Genomic DNA, 19888 nt, shown 5'->3' on the forward strand with positions numbered 1-19888 from the left:
AGGGCGCCAGAAAACTCTGGCAGGAAAGGTCAGTACTGGTGACCAGCTCTTGCTTCTGTTCACCCACTGACTGATCCATCTTTCAATTCATTCAGTAAACACATACTTTATTCCCACAATTAACATATTGCCTCATTAAGGTCTCCTGACTGTGGCGCAGGGTTAAGGTGGGGACCCAGATCTTAGCCAGTGTCGCACTGTGTCCTGGGCAAATGCATCAACAAAGGAGCAAACACCCTAATCTGAAGCGATCCCGCTGAGCACATACATGACTGTGTCAGAGCTCTTTCAAGGGTGATGAGTTAGGGCACTTTCCATGGCATTTTGCAGAAAACTGCCTATTTCATCAACATTACCACATATTCAGAAGAGGGCATTTTTGTCTATATTCTCCTAAAAATAAATAACTTTCTGTAATTATAAATGCAGTAGGTATTTGCGTTAAAACAGAAGGAATAGTTGTTTGTTTAAAAAATGCAGAAAAGTTCCATGGTTTTAAGGACAACACCAAATTGTCCATAATCTCGCCAACACAGTTAATGTTCTGGAGAATTTCCTTCTAGTCTCTCTCTCTCTCTCTCTCTTTTTTTTTAAGATTTATTTATTCATGAGAGATACACACAGAGAGAGAGAGAGGCAGAGACACAGACAGAGGGAGAAGTAGGCTCCTTGCAGGGAGCCTGATGTGGGACTTGATCCCTGGACCCGGGATCATGCCCTGAGCCAAAGGCACTCAACCACTGAGCCACCTAGGTGCCCCTTCCTTCTAGTCTTTTTTCTATATATATATACATTCACGAAGTCAGAAACATGCTGTCTATGCAGTATGAGATCTTCGTTCTTCTACTGAACATTATATCATGAGCATTTTACCATGCCATTAAATATTCTTTGAAAATGTTACACTTAATGGCTGCATAATATTACATTATAGCTCTTCAATTCTTAACTAATGCAGATTTATTGTCCTTAATAACTCCCTGAATCACTGCACAATCAAAATTGTTCCCAGGCTTCTGAAACCATCACAGTGGCTGATGCTGACTGAAAACCTTTACAAAAATGACAAATAAATACTTCCAGGCAAGTAAAGCTGTTGCAAGTATGCCTGGATCTCATTTTAGCTTTTCCCTCCTCAAAGTTACTAATTCATACAAGCATGTTAATGCCTTTGGAATGTTTATTCTCTTCAAGTTGGAAGCTCCAGGGTACACAAGAAAAGAGGCATTAGAGTGTGATGAGAAACACATGGCAAAAGTCTAGTTGATTCACGAAACACTTGAGATTTACTTGGGCATGAGGGACCACACCTCAATTTAGGAACAGAGATCTATTAATTCCCTACAGTAAAGTTATTTTGCTAAAAAAAAAAAATAATAATGATCTTAGGCCATCAAGAAGAGAAACAATAATTCAAAGTCGACACATGGTCGCACGCCTGTAACATCAGTGTGGAGATGGGGAATACCCATGAGGCTAGGATGATAGAGGAGGTGATGAAGGGTCTTTACCAGACTGGGAAATGTCAACTTAGTTGTGTCCTGGGCTCTCTTCTATTGGACAACTGGTTTCCAAACATTGCCATATCTTCTCTCACTCCTTGGGTCCCTTCTTATCCCAATTCAGTCTTCCTTTCCTTGAAGCTGGAGCATTTGATAAGGTGAATTTAAAACTCTACTTAGGAGCGGTCTGTATGGGATACTCACTCTAGCACAGCCAGAACGAGGCAGGATGGCACATCTGGCAGTGCAGAATTAATTACACTCACCACTCTGCCCACACCTATATATACTGGTTCCCCACCCCCACTCCACCATGACACATCAGCTTGATGGTTGATATTACACAGCAGACCTTTTTTTGAAAGCCACTCTAGGGTGCTAATTAGCAACTTAAATGGATAATCTTTGCCAGAAGACAGGGTTGAGGCGAGTTCCTAACTTCTACAGCTGGGTCTTAAAGCCCACAGTTACGTGTCTCTGATAATATTTAAATATCTAAATGTTAGATATCTAAACTCTAAACCTATGCATGTGTCCTCCCCTCAATTAGGTATTTTGGGATACAGTAGTGAAAGACCTCACCTCTCCAGATGAATCTTTCTCAAGTCCTTTTTCATTGTGCCATTTCATGACTCCTAAACTCAAAACCATTCTGATGACCTCCTAGAATGCACCTGAATTTCCATGTCTGGACACATCGCTGGGTCGCACTCAATTGTGAGGATGTCACAAGAAGCATTTGTGACTAATACTTTTTAAATAAGCTGGTAGGGTCCGAGGTCATTCATATAAAACTCTCAGATATGCATCCCAGGTTGGGAAAAGAGTGAATTTGCAGCTTATAGAGTAGCTTGTGCACAGAGCACACAGTCTGACTTTTTGGGTCAGTATTTGCAGAGCTACAATTACTGTCACAGCACCAGCAGTCACACAAATGCTTGTTAACTTTTGTGAACATTATTTTACCAACAAAAATATTTCTGTCTTATGGCAGAGATAGCTAGTTATGGCCCAATTGCTATTACTCCTTCTTCCACAGGAAGGCTTGAGCAGGGCACATGGCCACCCAGAATAAAGATTATTTTTCCTAGCTTCTCTTGCAGCCAGGTGTGACCATGTGACTAAGTTCTAGCAAATGGGATGTAACTACAAGTGAAGCATACAACTTTCAGGTGGGGCCCTAGAAGAACTGGCATGACAATACCCCCCACCCCCCTTTTTGTTTGCCAGGGACTTTCCTTATCTTAGCATTGAGAGTCTCATGTCCTGGAAAACCCCCTACTTCTGGGTAAAAATGGGATGTTTGGTCACTATCTCTTCAGCCTATTTCCTGGAATATGGACAAGATGGTGAGCCCTCTTGGGCATGCAGGGGAAGGGAAAGCCCAGGAATTGCAGAAGAAGCCTGGGTTCATGCCAGCTTCCTGTAGCCGAGCTGCCATATAGGCTCAGACTTTTACATGAAAGATAAATCAGCTTCTGTTTTGTTAAAGGCCTCTTCTTTCTCTCTAGCTAACTGGCCCATCAAGCCCCATCTCTTTTACTCCATTATTTTTTGTCTACCATGATTTTGTCCATTTCTGGAATCTCGCAACAACTGTATTTACCATGCATTTGATATTTAATCACAGACTTCTTTACATAGTCATCTATCTTACTACATGTTTAAGTCTCATACCCTGGGAGAATTCTAAGATCCAGGGAGGCAGGGTGGTTGACAGAACATGGCTTGGGGTTTAGCAGATTTGGGTTTGAGTCTGAATTTCAGCATTTGCGGCTCCCATGATCCTGAGTAACAGTTTCATCATTTATAAGGTGGCAGTGATTATAATCCCTCCTCTGCCTACTGCCCTGTGCTGTTGTAAGATTAGATATTATGGGGCTACTTCATCAACCCTCAAGCACCATAACCATGTTAATTGTTCTTGAGGATCGTTCCCCTCTCTAATATTCACTGCTTATCTCTAGCAGGCTTACCACCGTGCCAGGGACACAGTGAATGACAGCTCCATGAACCTTTGTAGAATAAATAAAGGAAAGAAAGAAGAGGATAAAAACAGTTCCTTAAACTTTATGAAATTGCAAAGAAGGTGGCTCTGCCTGGATATCTACTCCTCCAGGCATAAAGAAGGTACAAAATACTGGGCAGATTACAAAATGAGGCCTCAGATATAAGTTTTCATTCATGAGTGGCTTTTCAGAGCCACATTACCAATTAATTCTTGGCAATAAAATCTAAGTCAGCAATGCTGGAAATAGGAGGTTAGTTTCGAACTGGGCATCACCCATCTCAGCCTCCATACCGCGTGTTCCGTATCTCAACAAGAACACGAGGGAAAATTAAAAAGGCTCTGGATACATTTTATGTCAGGAAAGAAATGGCTTCTACTCAGCAAGCTGCTAAGAGAGTTGCTATTTTCAGGTGCTCTCTAGCTTAGCAGATTACCAAGGTGATGACATTAAGTTTAAGACTACCTATTAATGGAAGGATAAATGTGAGTAATACAGGGAGGCCACTTAAGCAAACACCAATTGAAGGATAAAAATCACCATGAAGCCCATGGGGGAAGAACAGAGATGCAGCCTTACCCAAGAGCTCAGACAATGGACCTGATCCTACCACGCATGTAGAGCTACTGTGCATTTGTTGAGAGAACGTCATTTTGTTCACAGCAAAGAGTGGCACAGCATCCCAGACGGCGCCTACTCCACCATGCTATCAGTCAGCCCCTGGTGGCAAGGTCCCCTTCGTGTTCCCCTTTTCCCCTTGCACCTCATGAAGGTGTATTTTCCCTCAGGACCCGTTGCAGGATAATTTCCCCCAAAAGAACTATGTTTGTATTCAGAAGAGGAGCCAACCAACTCATCACCACTGGGCTACAAAGAACTGATAATTATTTTTCCTAGAAAGATGTAGAATTTCAAAGGGGTGGAAGGCCTTAAACTCAGGAAGTGGGCTTGTCATTGTAGACCTCAAGTGCATCTCTCCATGGCCAGGGTTGTAAGGCAAATGGTTTGGGAGGCAGAGAGGACCCTACTATCTTTAGAAAAACATTTGGCTGCTGTCTTGCTGCCTTTCCACAAAAGCAGGACCAGAACACTGCACACAAATTTTTCTGATCAAATCAAGGGCCCCTAAAGGAGATCAGGCTTGGCTTAAAAGCTCTTGGGCTATAAGTTAATAAGAATTTTAATAAAAATGGAAAGTATAGCCCTGGGCCGTGGTACAATATCTCTCCGGGTTGCTGGTGTTCTATCAGTCAATCATATAATCTTTCTGACATTCGTAAAGTGGAGAGGGTAAGCAAAAACTGTGCAGGCCAAAGAAGGTTTCAAAAATGTACTCTTTAGAAAGACTCCCTTGGGGACCTGAGACATACCGGAAAGTGAAGTCTTTCCCACAAGATAAGATGCCAATAAAACCACCTGTGCCCAACACATGTCCCATAACAAAACAATTTCCATACACAATTGTCATGATAACCTATCGATGACTATCTGTGATTACCATCCCCCTGTCCCCCAAAGATGAAGAGCCTGAGAATGAGAGAGGTGGTGATGGGGGGGACCTGATCCCAGGTCTTCTGACTCTTACCTCCTTCCACAGATTCCTCAGTAGTTTACTTAAACTCGAACTGTCTGTTTAATCTCTATGATGCTTTGGTTCAGTTTACTATCCTCAGATACAACCTAGAAGATGGCTGGTCTGCATCATTTGATTCACCTCCAAAGGTAGGAAAAAATTCACTTATCCTTTTTTTACCTCCAAAAATTGGCATTGAAATGCAACTTGCTTTTTTTAAAAAAGCAAACAGCTTCCCTGCTACTTATCTATTTTTGTCTAAAGGATTGTCAAGTTCTGTGGTACTCAAGGCACAGTCCAATACCCACGGTGTTGTTTAATCACTTATTTATTCCATTACACCAACCTCTTTAAAATGTCCATCAATAGGTACATTTCTCATGGTTGAATGTTGGTCATAACTGTTGATAGGCAAGATTGGTTTAAAAAAATTTTTTTTAAATAAATGGCATTCAGCTGAAGATACAGTTGACATGGTGTGATGCTTATTTAGCCAGATCATGCTCATATCAATGCCAACCCATGGGAAAGGCACACTCGTGTAGAGCACTACCAGGTGGCTTGAAACACCACTTAAAAATTTGTGCGGGCCCATTTTGCTTTATGTGCAGACTGAGAGAGGAGACAAAACACAGAAACTTTAGTCTTGCTCTTGGTTTTTCACACACTGACACAATGACAAGACTTGAAAGCTTACACTGGCTGTCCTTGAACCTCCCTGACCATTGTTTTGTCATCTTTGCCACAGGCCCCCCAGGTCCACCTGCCCCTGATGATAGTTCCACAGGTTTCATTCAACAGCAAGCTGGTAGGCCCAAGCTCCACACTCCCCCTGGGCAATCAGGAACCTCCCCACTCCTCAGTGTCAATCTCTAAACCAGAGCTCTCCTCCCAGTTTTAGACTCGCTCTCCTTTGGCTCCCTGAATATTTCCACCCCCGTGTCCAGTAGGCACTTTAGATGTAGCATTTTCAGAATAAAATTCATGGCCTTCTTGCCTAATGTACTGACTCCTGGGTTCTCCATTTATCTGGAAACACTCCATCCAACCCCAGCAGGAAAGCTGGGGCTCCTTCTGTCTCCCATCCTATCATAGCTCACGTTCATCAATCACTAAGTCCTCAAGGGTTTATTTCCTATAGACTCTCCAGTGACTCCCCTCCTCTGCCCTCTCAGCCCCACTCACCTCAGCCAGGCCCTCCATGTGGTCCACTTAGTCAACACCTCAAAACCCTGCATGTACCACAGTCAATGATGCTTCTAAAAGGTAAATCTGACCAGGATCTTCCCTACTGAAGAAATCCTTCTATGGCTCCCTGTGCTCATGATCAAGTACAAAGTCCTTACCTTGACTTTTCAGACCCTCTATAACCTTGTCTTTGCCTCTTTCCCAGGCTCCCTCAATGGGCAATTAAGGGACATGGCAGGTTTGGAGCAGATCCTGGGCCAGAGCCCAGCAATCTTATTTTTCCAGCTTGAATTAGTATCACAAAAACTATATATTCCTTGTTCTTTTTCTAACATGTATGTCCTATTTATTGGTCAATGCATGGAAATAGGAAAATGAAGTAACCAGGGGGAAAAGAAATGAACCTGTCTGATGGAGGTGATTCCAGATGTGGGATGAAGCTTGGCTAACACACTCCTCTCCAGGTGGGGCTATATTAGTTACACAACAGCAAGGATGCACATATATCAATCAATGGGCACTACACTCTGCCAGCCCCATCCCTCCTTGTACACGTCAACACAGGCTTGGTAGCCACACGTCAACATAGGCTTGGTAGCAGGTACTACAAGTTTAACATGGGAAAAACAAAGCAGAAAACAGTGACCTCATTTCTTGGCTTCCGTGGGGAGCCTGTCTGGAGTGTGGAGGTGCACCCACCCTACGTCGTATCTCATGCTGGCCTGTACCCTTGCCCATGGTTTCCAGTTGACCACAGAGTTAGGAACAGAACACCATTTACTCCTCTAAAGAGCTAACTAGGGGTATAGCCCTCATTGTAATGCTTTAAAATCACAGAGGGTCCTATCAAACAAGCCAGCATCTGATGGTTTCCTCTCATGATGCCGAAAACTGAGATATCTGGAAACCTTTGGAAGCAACCAGCTGCTCACTTTGTATTCAGGCATTTGGCATTGTGAAGGTACATCCTGAAGGACAAGGATGCCTCATCTTTCTGACCTTGTTTCCTAGCACAGGGGTTGGCAGAAGAAATGTCTATGAATGCTCCAGAACGGACCTTATGATCAAAAATCCTAGGCCATATAATGTGAAGTGGAACACAGCTGACCCTCCAAATTTTTCAAGATTTGGCTTCCTGGCTCTTCTCTGAATAGAGATTTTCTTCTCTACTCAAAGATCTGAGTAGATCTTCATAGGCTATGGGATGATCTGGGTTTGCTACCCTGCTATCTCCTCTGATGCAATCTATCTCCCTAGCACACTGTTCCTCTGGGACCACAACCCTCTGTTTGAGTAATCTACCAACAACCCTAGAACACAAAGGGGCTATTTTCATTTCCTGTCAACTCACCCTGGGTCCCTACCTATTAATTTAAGACTGGCCTGGCCTGTAGAGTCCTAGACCTTCATCTTGCCCTTAACACTTGAACACAGGCTGGTCAAGACAGGGTCTGGGTGTGAGATTTTACCCTGGCTATAACTGCATAGCATCAAGCATCTGGAACATCACGAGAAAAAAGAGAAAGCTATTCAGCTGTTTCTAAACACCCAGATGTCTGTCTTGGGAAAGAGGGAACATCCTGACACCTGCCCCACCACCAGGGTGTGCTGTCCAAGCAGAAAGGTGGCAGGTCCCAGGGCCTGGCTGACCAGTTGCCCTGTGTTGGCCATGGAGACCTTATCTGTGCAGGATGAAATTTGGCCTGAAGACTACAGACCTAAAGCCTGTCCTTCTGGAGTTTTTCTTTAGAAGAGAAGCATGGGGGCCAAGTAGAGGGGGGAACAGCAGTCTGTTCATAAATAACCCCACTCACACCAGATACAACAGCCTCATATTTGAAGGTGTCAAAAGTGTGGCCAGGTCAAGATTTCCCTCTCTGCTTTCAGTTCCCAGAGAACACGTTTTAACCAAAACCACATTAAAAAGCTCAGTGTCTTCTGGTTCTAATTCAGTTTCCCCAGACAATTTTTCTTCCTTTTTTCTTGCAAGAGAGCATTTGGTTCCCCACCTGACCATCCTTGAAAACATTCATCCAGCACATATTTATTAAGTGCTTATGTTGTTGGGCATTGTCAGCATAGTATACCTACCTTTAATGAACACAATGACAGTAAGACTAAGCAATAATTATATTAATGATAATGATAATAATAATTGCTAATATGTATTGACCCTTTATGTGCCTCAATGAAAAATCTACTTGTATTTTTAATTTAATTTATCAAGCCACCCTAAAAATTAATACAATTACTATCTCATCAGGAGCTCATAGAAATCTTATGACCCAAAGCCACATAGTTGATAGATACCAGAGCCCAAATTTGAATCTAATCTGCCTGACTTTGGTGATTGCACATTTACCCACCATTATATCCTCAAACATCTACACAGCACGTGTGGCAGAGAGGACTCTTTGTCTGTACAGTGATTTCACAATGCCAGGGAGCACCATTCATGGTATTCCATGAAATTGGTACCTGTTGGGAGCTCAGCTCCATAGGAGACAAGGAAAAGGATGCCCTCCTGGTGCTATGAAACGAAGTGACTCTGTCCTGGGCTCTTAGAAGTACTAGAAGTACAGGAGGAAAAAATCCCATACAGGGATGACTACATATATCTTTATATCGCTGGCAGTGGTTTATATGGAGGCTGGCATCCAAGAGGTACTCTGACATTTTTGCTGCTTGACTGATTAAATGAAAACATTTTATAAAGTAAATAAAGAAGGAAGATTCCTAGACTGGAAGAAGGTGAACTAAGAGTCTGTTGTGGTTAGCAGGCTGGCACAGGTTCGGGCAGGAGAGTCCTCCCTGCGGGGGGCCATCCAAGGGATGTGAGCTGTGACAGTGGGAAGGGGGCTAAGCATGTAGAGCCTGCCCTGAGATGGTTCCCTGTAGGTAGAGGAAGGCCCAGGCTGCAGCAGCAATTAGAACTGTTTCCAAGGTAAACCCTACTCACTGGGGATTGCTGTTGCCAACTGTTGCCATAATATGGGGGGCTTAGTTTCTTTTGGCAGTCCCACTGTGGGGCAGTCCATTTAAGCCTAAGAGAGTGTACTTATTGGGGGAAGGAAAAGGTGCCTGTCTCTGCAATTCATTGGCTCCAAGTGTCTTGCTCTCTCATCTAGAAGTCCTCAACATCCATCTCAGGGGGCTCTGTAGCAGCCCTAGGGGCACTGAGGGCCTGGCACAGGGTTGGGTAAAAACAGAATCTCCCAGGTCCTTAGGCTGGTTTTGGTCCAGGGCCATTTGGCTGCAAAGCCAGGCTCTTTTGCACTTAACCAAGAAGTCCCTGAACACCTCAGAGCCATGACACCTTGAATCCTGTTGTAGCTTTAAGCTGCAGTGGGGTTTGACCTTGGGCAAGTTCGTTCAGCCTCAGGGTTCCCATTAGGAAGAAGATCATGACAGCTAGATGTTTGCTAAGCTGTTTTCTTCTCCCTAAAGGGACCCTGCGCGTGTCCACTCATTGCCAGCCTGGCAGAGGAGAGCATGAAAGGAGCTCTGGGTTAACCAGCACACTTCTCACCCAGCCCCTCTCTCTCCACTCCCAAGAATGGGTGGGTATAGACTCTGGTCTGTGACAAAGAGAAGATGCGTTCACTATCTCCCGAAGCCTGCATCCGTGGCCTGCAGCCTGCCTGCTTGACAAAGCATCCTGCCTTTTCGCTCTGTGGTAACTGCCCTGACCAGCTGGAGCCCAGTCGATGGTTTTTTGAAAGCTGTTACCCCAAAAAAAGCAATGTTGACTTAGGTGTAGAGATAACTATCTCTGTGCTGTCACACCACACGGGGAGGGAGGTGGCGATAATACCACCTTCTTCCTCGATAACAATACCTTACGGAAGCCAGAGAGAAATTTGGGCATTGAGAACAAGAATGTTCCCTGCACTTACCGAGTGTTGAGTGACTCTCCGTTAGCATTTTCAGCAGAGACCTGCAGGAAACAACTTTTTTCTTGTTTGCTCCCTGTGCCACCCAGCAGCTGACTCCATCTGCAGCCAGAATGCTGGCCCAGAGATGCCACATTCTGTGGCAGTTGTGAACGCTCTCAGGGGCCTCAGGCATCGCAAGATGCCCTCATAGACCTCTCGGTTCTGAAACCCTGAGGAATCTAGGGCTGAGTGACTCTGTGCTACAGGGGAAAAAGAAAGAGGAAGCAAAGCCACAAGCTGGATGGTTCTGTGGCAGCCGCTGCCACCGCCATCTACCAGCAGGTCACCTGGCAGTGCCTAGGCGATGGGTTCTCTCTCCTTTCCCCTTGGTCTCTCTTGCTCTCTTTCGCCCCCTCACTCCCTCCCTCTTTCTCATCCTTTCCTGGGACTTGTACTGCTTCTGGAGAAGGAGGCACCTGCCCTTGCTTCTTTCATTACAAAGAAAAGGAAGATTAAAAATACCATTGAGAAATACCCCACTGTTATTCTGGAAGTTAGAAAAGAGGTCAAAGAACCTGGTTTTTCTGTCCCTTTGGGAGGGAGTCTTCCCTCAGAAAGGGGGTGGATTGGAAATAACAGAATCTGAGTTCTAAGGCGGAGAGTCCATGCAGTGGGACTGATGCCCCCACGGCCATCCCCGTTTTGTCAGTCATTTTTCTTCCTCATTCTTCACTCTGCTACTCTATTTTCTCTCTCCTCCTTCCTTCGGTCATTATTGTTTCAGTTCATTTTTCCTGATACCACACCCTCTGTCAGGTACAAAACCATCTGGAACCCTCTGTGGGCAGAGCGGGATACAAATGTGCAAACCCATCAATGTGCCAAAAAAGCAACAGTTTCGGGGCCCCGGAAAAAGATGACCGCAGACCCCCAGGACAGAGGCCAGCACACCCCACTTTGGGCCAATGCCGGCTTTGGTGTATCCTCCTTCATTTTGTCCACTGCCTCCCAGCCCAGCATCCATTCCATGCTCCTCAGCCATCTTCCTGATTCTGTTTTTCCACCCCATTCTCTCCGCTACCTCTCTGGGCCCTCATCCATTTCGCCCGGACACCACTGGAGCCTGCACACCAACATTCTTTCTTCCTTCCGATGCACCCCAAATTGACGACAGGTGGACATTTCCCCAAACATCTATTTCTTTAATCCTATTCCCAGCTGGAGTACTGTCAACGGCTGCCTGCTGGCTGCAGGACAAAGTCCAAATTCCTTGCGTTGGCAGAAAGGAGCCTTGACGTTCTGGCCCTAACTGACTTTTCTAGACATTAATAATACTAGATTCTTTTTAAAGCTGTCATTTATGGGGTACCTACTACACATCAGGCAGAGTGCTAAACACTTGATCTGAGTTGGTTCCTCTGAGAGCCATGCAAAGTCCCATTCTTGTCCTGAGCCAAAGGCAGACGCTCAGCTGCTGAGCCACCCAGGCGTCCCTGAGCCGTGGGTTCTTTAACTGCATGCTGCAGCCACCTCCCTGTCACTCTGCCTGCTGCTACTGCTTTGCTCCGGGAGCCCCGTTCCCAGGTGTATGCTCCAAACCTCTGCACCCAAGGACTACTCAGGCAGGAAGGTGGGTTCGGATTCCCTCCGTCTCTGTTTCACTGCTAGCAGATGGAAGAAGCAGCATCCTCACTGGGCCTCTGGGTGATTTTTCTTTCCCCTTGTCCAAGGCCTGAAACTCCCAGAGGCCCCTTATTAAGATGAAACACTTCCTGGTCAGACTCTTCCATCATAGAACACTCCTGAGTTCTTAAAAATTAAAGAGATAAGGCACAATCAGACAAGGCAGGAAGCCATGGAGTCCAGCTCTTCATTTTACAGACGAGTCTGTTGGAAGCTAGACAGAAAGCATGTGTGCAAGGTCACTCAGCCTGGGAGGGGCAGAGCTTGTGTAAGAACACGAGTTCTAAGTCTCCCAGGCACAGAGCACTTCCTCCCGCCTGGCAACACTGTACTGCCACCACCCAAACTGACAACTGTTCCTACTGTCCCTGAGGGGGTCATGGTAAGCGTCCATTGGCTTCCCAAGAGCCACATGAGATATAAAAGCAATTCTTCCCATGTGTCTTTCAAGGTGTCAGCAGGAGTCAAGGACACTTCAAAGAGTCATGCTCTGGCCGTGGCAAGCCAGGTACCAGGAAGGTTAAATCACCTGTGAAAGGAAAGCCACAGGCTGAGTCAGACCCAGGGAGAGACTCACAGGAATGGCCCCGTCTGCGGGGAAGGCCAAGGTCTTCATTTTGGTAAGGTCCTGGAAGGGCTCCTCCTGATTTTCCTGGGGTCTCCGGTGCACTCATTGGGTTTTAAATCTTAAGGCTAATGATCTCATGACACTAAGTGCTAAAAACGCTTAACGCTAAAGATCCCAGGATGCTATCCCAAGTGCTAAGCATCCCAGGACAATGCACAGTCCCGCTCTCACCGGGTCAGCCCACCTTTCTATAGCCTCACCCTTAGATATCTGCTCTACTCAAGCCATTCTAAACATAGCCTATGTGTCCACATCTTCATTCTTTCTTTTGCTATTCCCTCTGCTGGGAATATTTTTCCCTCTTTAACTAGAAAACTTGTACTTGACTTTAAATATGGATTTTAAATGCCTGCTTCTTTTCACAGCCTCCCCTGGCCCTTTCCTCCCTGACCCCCTTACCAGTTTTCCCGCAGAACTACACTTATGGCACTTCTTGGCCCTTCCTGTGTTGAATCCTAGCTATCTGGGATCATGTTTTCTCTATGGCTACACTGAAAATCTCTCCAGGACAGTGGCTCAATCATATTCACCTTTGTACCCAAAGTAGCTAGCTCGAGTCCTGGCACACAGAGGGGAAAAACAGAAGTACCAGCTTAAATCAAATAGAAATAGGTCTGCTTAAGGAAAACTTTGTTCCAAATTCCCAAGTGGACAGCCATCAAAGGTGTTCCTTTCTAAGAGGAGATCCAAGGCCTCGTTATAGATGGATGGTGAAGTGTCACTTTACAAGCTGCTGCTGTGAACAGACCTCCATGAATACCTGAATGCACACGAGTGTGCACAGACACACACACACACAGAAGCTGAAAGGAGCTGGATGCTCTCTGGTGAGGTGCAGCAAGGAAGATAAGATCACCCCGCTGCAGAGGAAGGTAAGCCACGTGACCGTGCGGGTAACCCCAGGCATACATGATACACTCAGCAAGGCCCAGCTGGAATCTAACCACATCATCTTTTCATGAAGCAGACATGAAAAGGTACGACTGAAATAATTACAAAAAGGGTGGTTTAATGCCTTCTTGCCTTGATGGTATCAAAGTTACGGACTCAGGGGCTACTTGGGGAAACAATTCTCTGAGATAAGGAGATAAACTATCTGCTCAAGAGAATGTGCAGGAAGCCAACGTAACTGGGCAACACATAACGAAACAGTTTGTGGCTAATGAGCCATCTAAACCAAAGTGTCCCTGGGCGGCATCAGTTGTGTAAGTGAAGGAAACCGAACCCACCCTTGTCTCAAAGTGAAGCCTTTGTGGGTGCCAATCTGTGTGTGTGTATGTGTGTGCATGCGTGTGTGTCCTCACTAAACATGACGGCTAAAGTGAAATTCACAGCTCCTCCACCTGTGGCTGAGCTTGTGTGAAATGAAAAGGTTGAAAAGGTGACACTTGTTTTTGTGTAGCAGCCCTGGAGTCCCTTTCTGGTGACCCTACCTGCTGTGGGCCTGTCCTGCTGAATGGCCCGGTATTGCCTCCATGCAAACTGAGACAGCAGCACTGGTTGATGAGTATATCCCAGAGAGAGAGAGAGAGAGAGAGAGAGAGAATTCCAGCATCATGGTGTTCTGGGGCAAGGGGGTCTGAATTCTCCAATCCACAGATAATGGGGTAGGGGGTGGCTGTCTCCATCTGAGGCTCTGCTTATATCTGGTCCATGTTTTACCACAACATGGTTTCTTCAATCAGTTTTCCCTTTGTAAGTCCCCCAAGTAATCTTCCCATGATTCTTTCAGGTCCCAGGACTACAGAATGTGATGACTGTGGTGGCCTGCAGGGCATTTAGATTCCAAACATGACAGACTCAAAGGCTTGGTATTGAATCTCAGTTCTGCATTAGTCAGTGCTCTTTGGCTTGGGGTAAGTTCCTTAAGCTAAGTCTCAGTATTCTCATCTATAAGTTGGGAAAAGCAGAACCCATCCCCTAGTTAATTTACGAAAACTACAGAGCACAATTATGAGCACAAAGTTAGACCTTACTCTGTGGAGCTATTACTATTATTGCCACCATCATAATCCATTCAAACCCTCTTGATTTCTAGGAGAAGATCCAAGGTCCAAAGAGGTAAGGTGGCTTGTCCCAAGGAAATGGGTCTTGAGTGATCTAGTAGCCATTGCCCCTGCAAGGTGATGACTAGTCTGAAGATAGTAGCACTCAAAAGGGGCTGAGTTAATCGTAGAAGTCAGACCTACTGATTCTCAGGCCAGAACCTGACCCTGGGTACCACATTGGTGCCTCGGACTCTTATTTATTATCTCACAGCTATCTTTTCTTCCACTAGGTCTTAAGTCCCTGGAAACTAGGCACCTCATGCTGCTTAAGTCCCTCCGGATTGTAGTACTTTATAGGTATTACATAAATATTCGTTGATCAACTGATTGTGAAGATCGCCGCCAATTTTCGAGGCAACAGGCTCCTGTCATGGTGGCTTCTCCCCCACACCATCATGTCCTTAGGATTTTGGAAAACTCATCCAAGAAGGGCTTGTGCTAATGTGATATCACAGGGAAACATCCCACCTCTTTTTGGAATGCAGATATAGATTGCTCCAGATTGCATGCACACTAATTAGAGCCACTGGTAATTTGACTGCTGCACTGAAGTCCCAAAGTACTCACTGAAGGCACCTTTGTCCTTGCACATGAGAGCTTTTGTCCCTATGTGTCAAAATGGCCAAACTGTCTTTTGATGGTGCTGCTGGTATCCAGAGCCTGGATGTCAGGGTCGAGGTACCTGCCCACTGAATCCACCATCAGAAGGGAACTCAGTGCCATCCTTTTTCCTGAAAGCAGTGTTGTACAGATCACTGGCTCTAAGTAGGATATTCTAATAAATGTTGCTGTTATTTTTACTGTCTTGTGCAGTGTTGAATAAGCTTCTCATAAGCTGGCCTTTATGTAACCACCATGACCTACATTTTTAATTCAGATCTTTATTTTCTGTTTCATAAACCCTTTTAATTTAATATCACTGTAAAAAATCTAAATGGATATACATAGTGTTCTTTTTGTACTAAGCTTTTTGGGCTAGACTTTTATGGTTAATATCAGGGACTGGGTGGTCACTGTGAGAGCACAAGAGAGCATGGGAGTGCCTGGTATAGCTTGCCCTAGCAACTGATACCCTCTCATTGCTTCATTGAATTTTTTTTGTTCTTGACCTCTGCCCTTGTTTTCAGTAATATTGGTATAATGAGTTGAATAAATGGCTCTGTCTATAAAGAAATGGGAAAAGTCTGGTTTTGGCTAAAATGCCCTCAGGGGATTAAAGTAATGAAGGGTAGACAAAGAGGCACACCTAAGGACCAATCAAATGGATAGAGATTTCTGTTCCTTGGAGGTTCCAGCCAGGGAAGAGTCCACTCAGAATGGACCTAGCCCCACCGGCCCTACCAGGGAACACAATCCTTTCTAGTATCTATTCTTTTCTTCACTTCCTGTGGCCTACTCAGAGCCTCTGAAGTTGGGAATGGCTAATGGCAGTGACATGTGCCCCATATTCTCTGTGACACCCCACTGTTGATTGCTTTTTCAAACACTCCCTGAGTAGACTTTGCACTGGACTCTGAGGACCATGTCCAGATGTGTAGTGTCCAAAATGGTGGCCACAGACCACAGGCGGCTATAGAGCATTTGAAATGTGGCTAGTAACAACTGAGATGTGCTTTAAGCATAAAACACACATCAGATGTTGAAGACATGCTACTTAAAAAAAAATAAGGTAAAATATCTCATTATTATGTTATTTATATTGATTACATGTTGAAACGATAATATTTCGGATATATGAGGCTAATTAAATGTCTTATTAACTTTCCCTGTTTCTTTTTACTTTTTAAAATGTAGCTACCAGAACATTTAAAATGATAAATGTGGATTGCATTATATTTCTACTGGCCAGCATTGCTTTAGACAATTGCCAGAGAAGTCGTTTCCATTGAAATATGGATCAACCCAGTGAACAACACAACTCCTGAGTCCTCTGACAGTTCTCTATCACACTCAGAATGAAATTCATGCTCCCATTCTTGCCCCCATGATGCTGAGGTACCTGGGGCCTGCCTACCTCTCTGGCCTCCTTCTGGTTGCTCACTCCAGTGAGCTGGAACCTTCTTCAGAAACTCCAGGCTCAGGTCAGACTCATGATCTTTGCAGGCTGTTGTTCTCTCTCTCTGGAATACTTTTCCCTCATATGTTTTTGTTATTTGGGTGTCATCTCAAATGTAACCTCCTCAAGGAGGCTTCCCTCAGCAGGCACAATGATGTCCCCTAATAATGTCTACAGCCTATCCCTGGAATCTGTTAGATTATCCACCTTAAAAAAAAAAAAAAAAGATTATCCACCTTACATAGCAAAGGGAACTTTATAGATATGATTAAGTTAAGGATTTTAAGACGGGCAGATTATCCCAGATTATCCAGGCAGGTGAGTGGTCTTTATAAGGAAAAGAAGGGAGCAAAAAAGACAAAGTCAGAGATGTGACAACACAAGCAGAAGGCAAAGAAAGGTAGAGTCAAGAGCCAAGGAGTGCACACAGACTCCAGAAGCTGCAATAGGGAAGAAATGAGCCTCCAGAAGGAACACAGTTCTGCCAACTCATTTTAGACTTTTGATCTCTAAAACTGTTAAGATAAAAAATTTGTATTGTTTTAAGCCAAAAACTTGTGATAATTTCTTACAGCAGCAATAGGAAACTAATACATGTCCCAATCTGAGACTACATACCACCCAATTCCCAGTTTCTCTATTCCATCCTTCTAGGTTATTTATTTTTTTAAAGATTTATTTATTTATTTGGGGATGGGGCAGAGGGAGTGGGAGAAACTTGGGCAGACCACCCTCACCCCGACCCCCGCCTGCTGCTTATGGAACCTGATATGGGCCTCCAGCCCACGACCCTGAGATCATGACCTGAGCCAAAATCAAGAGTGGGATGCTTAATTGACTGAGCCACCCAGGTACCCCTAGGTTATCCTTTTATTGCTACCAGACAGCATCTAATTTATTTATTAATTTGTCTGCTTGTTTATTTTCAATCTCTCTTCACTAAAATGTGAGCTCCCTATGGGGCAGAGACCTCCTATCGCACTTACCACTAAAGATTCTGCCTTTTGAACTCGAGTCTGGCACACAGCAAATGCTCCTTGGTATGAATGAATGGTTTACAAGAACAAATGGCAATTGGCTATTTAAAAGATCTACATTCAACCAATTGGATAGAAAAAAGTACACCCAAGGAATGAAATAAACAACACTGATAGATACTAGACAGTGCTTACTACCTGGGACTCATAAGGTACCATCATGGTGCTGCAGAGCTACAAAGGATTTGATGACCTGGTGTGCCTGGGTGGCTCAGTGGTTGAGCGTCTGCCTTTGGCTCAGGTTGTGATCCTGGGGTCCAGGGATCGAGTCTTGCATCAGGCTCCCTGTAGGGAGCCTATTTCTCCCTCTGCCTGTGTCTCTACCTTTCTCTCATGAATAAATAAAATCTTAAAGAAAAAAAAAAAAGAATTTGATGACCCTACAGTCTCTGTAGAGAGGCATGCATGGACACATGACAAAACAATGGTGTGTGGGGTATTAAATAGCTGAGGTCAAATGGGTGGTAGGGCATTGGATATGAGCAGTGATGTGCTGGGTACACTAGCTCTCAAAACAACAACCACAATAGCCTGATTTGGAGTGCTTGCCAATCTTGTGTACATACTCCTACAGTGACTGCCTTCCAGCTACCATTGCAACGTCTCTGAGTATGGCACTCCTAAGAGTCAAGTGGGATCTTCAGATTTCAACTGAACCTAGAAGAGTCAGTGGGATGGGGACAGACTCAGAAGAGGGCAGGAGGCATGGTACACACAAAGGCAGGAACATTTTTAGGGCAGGTGAAGTGGGGTACCAATAGCCTCTGTGGCTCCAGTGGGTTTCCTGTCATTGAGACAAATAGAAATAAGAGGCTCACTAGAAGTCACCATGCAGAGGGCTGCCTAGAGAGACGTGGGAACAGAAAATCTTATTGTTGGGAGGACCTCGATGACCTTTCCAGCCCAGCACTGATTTTAATGAGCATGGCATAGAGCTAAGCACTTAAGTTAGCAACACCCAGGGCGGAACAGGGAACAGTCTGTGTTTCCTGAGCTGGTTTAGAGGATATTTTGCCCTGAACCCAGGCTGATGACCTCATTCATTCTGCCCCTCACAGGTGGATTAATTGATATAACATGCAGCCACCCCCCCCCCCAGTCCTATCATAAAGACGAGCTGTCAAATGAACTTGGGACAACCCACTCAAGGTTCTCAAAGTAACCCTCCCTGAAATTCCCATCTTCATGCAGGTGTCATTTCCTCTCATTTATAAGCCTGGACAATTTGATTCTGAGGATCCTAGGGTGGTGTTTAAAATGTTGGTGTGTGGGGTCAGATGGTATTGGGATCTGAATCCTGACCCCACCACTTCCCAGGTGAATGTCTCTGGGGAGGTGACCTGATTGCTCTAGACTCTAGGTTCCTCATATCTAAAATGTTATGACAACATTTTCCGTAGAGGTTTTTGTGAGGATTACATAATATATAAGAGACACTTTGGTGTCACACCTAGGCCGTAGTTACATATCTGATCAGCGGGCCAAGTGACAGGGCTAACAGTGAAAAGCATGTTTTCCCCTTCTCAAGATCTTGTCAGAACCTAGTTTTTCTTTTTTAAAGATTTTATTTATTTATTCATGAGAGACACACAGAGGTAGAGACATAGGCAGAGGGAGAAGCAGGCTCCCTTCAGAGAGCTCAATGAGGGACTCGATCCTGGACCCTGGGGTTATGACCTGAGCCAAAAGCAGATGCTCAACCACTGAGCCACCCAGGGGCCCCAGAACCTAATTTCCAAAGCTAATTTCCTAACAAGCCCCTTCCTGTCACCTACATCACCTGTCCGCTGTCTTCGCTCCCAGCAGGAAGCCCTCTCCTCACACACCCTCTGGATACCTGGTCCAGCAGCTCTCCCAGACCCCTCCATGCCTTCCCTGTTGATGACTTGAAGAGCATGCACCTGTTCGGGTGCAGGGTGAGATGTCTTCCTTGCTTTGGGTGTATATCAATGAAGGACAAGGATCAGGCCATTACGTGAATGCCAGGACAACAGTGAAGACAAGGCTGCTTCCTGAAAAGCACTAGAAAGCTTTATTTTGCCTGAATGGCCATTATTTTCATTCTCCCCCACACACACACACAAAGCACCGGAGCACATTTCATTCAGTCTGTTGCTGAGCGAGTGGGTGTGAAGTTGCAGTACAAACAAAAGAGGTAACATATTGCTGTTGTCAGGTCTCCTAAGTGCTCTGCACAGTGGACCAAGCTTCCCCACTAGTCCACTGCTGGACTCCTCGGAACAACAATGCCCACATACATATAAATACAAAAACCCTCCTACCTAATCC

The 19888-nt window shown here is 45.0% G+C and overlaps 1 protein-coding gene and 1 long non-coding RNA gene across 4 annotated transcripts in view; one reads left to right on the forward strand and one right to left on the reverse strand.

Annotated features, from left to right (window-relative positions):
• The window catches only part of RORA (RAR related orphan receptor A), a 711297-nt gene that overhangs the window by 331646 nt on the left and 359763 nt on the right, over positions 1-19888 (reverse strand). The window lies entirely within an intron of this gene.
• On the forward strand, positions 12143-15884 carry LOC118352862 (uncharacterized). Of its 2 annotated transcripts, XR_004810732.2 has the most exons (4): positions 12143-12450; positions 13107-13330; positions 14191-14314; positions 14737-15884. It is a non-coding gene; the product is annotated as an uncharacterized LOC118352862 (long non-coding RNA). The 2 variants fall into 2 exon arrangements; XR_004810731.2 differs by having other exon boundaries at positions 12143-13330.

This window comes from Canis lupus, chromosome 30 (assembly GCF_003254725.2).
Source record: "Canis lupus dingo isolate Sandy chromosome 30, ASM325472v2, whole genome shotgun sequence".
NCBI classification, from domain to species: domain Eukaryota; kingdom Metazoa; phylum Chordata; class Mammalia; order Carnivora; family Canidae; genus Canis; species Canis lupus.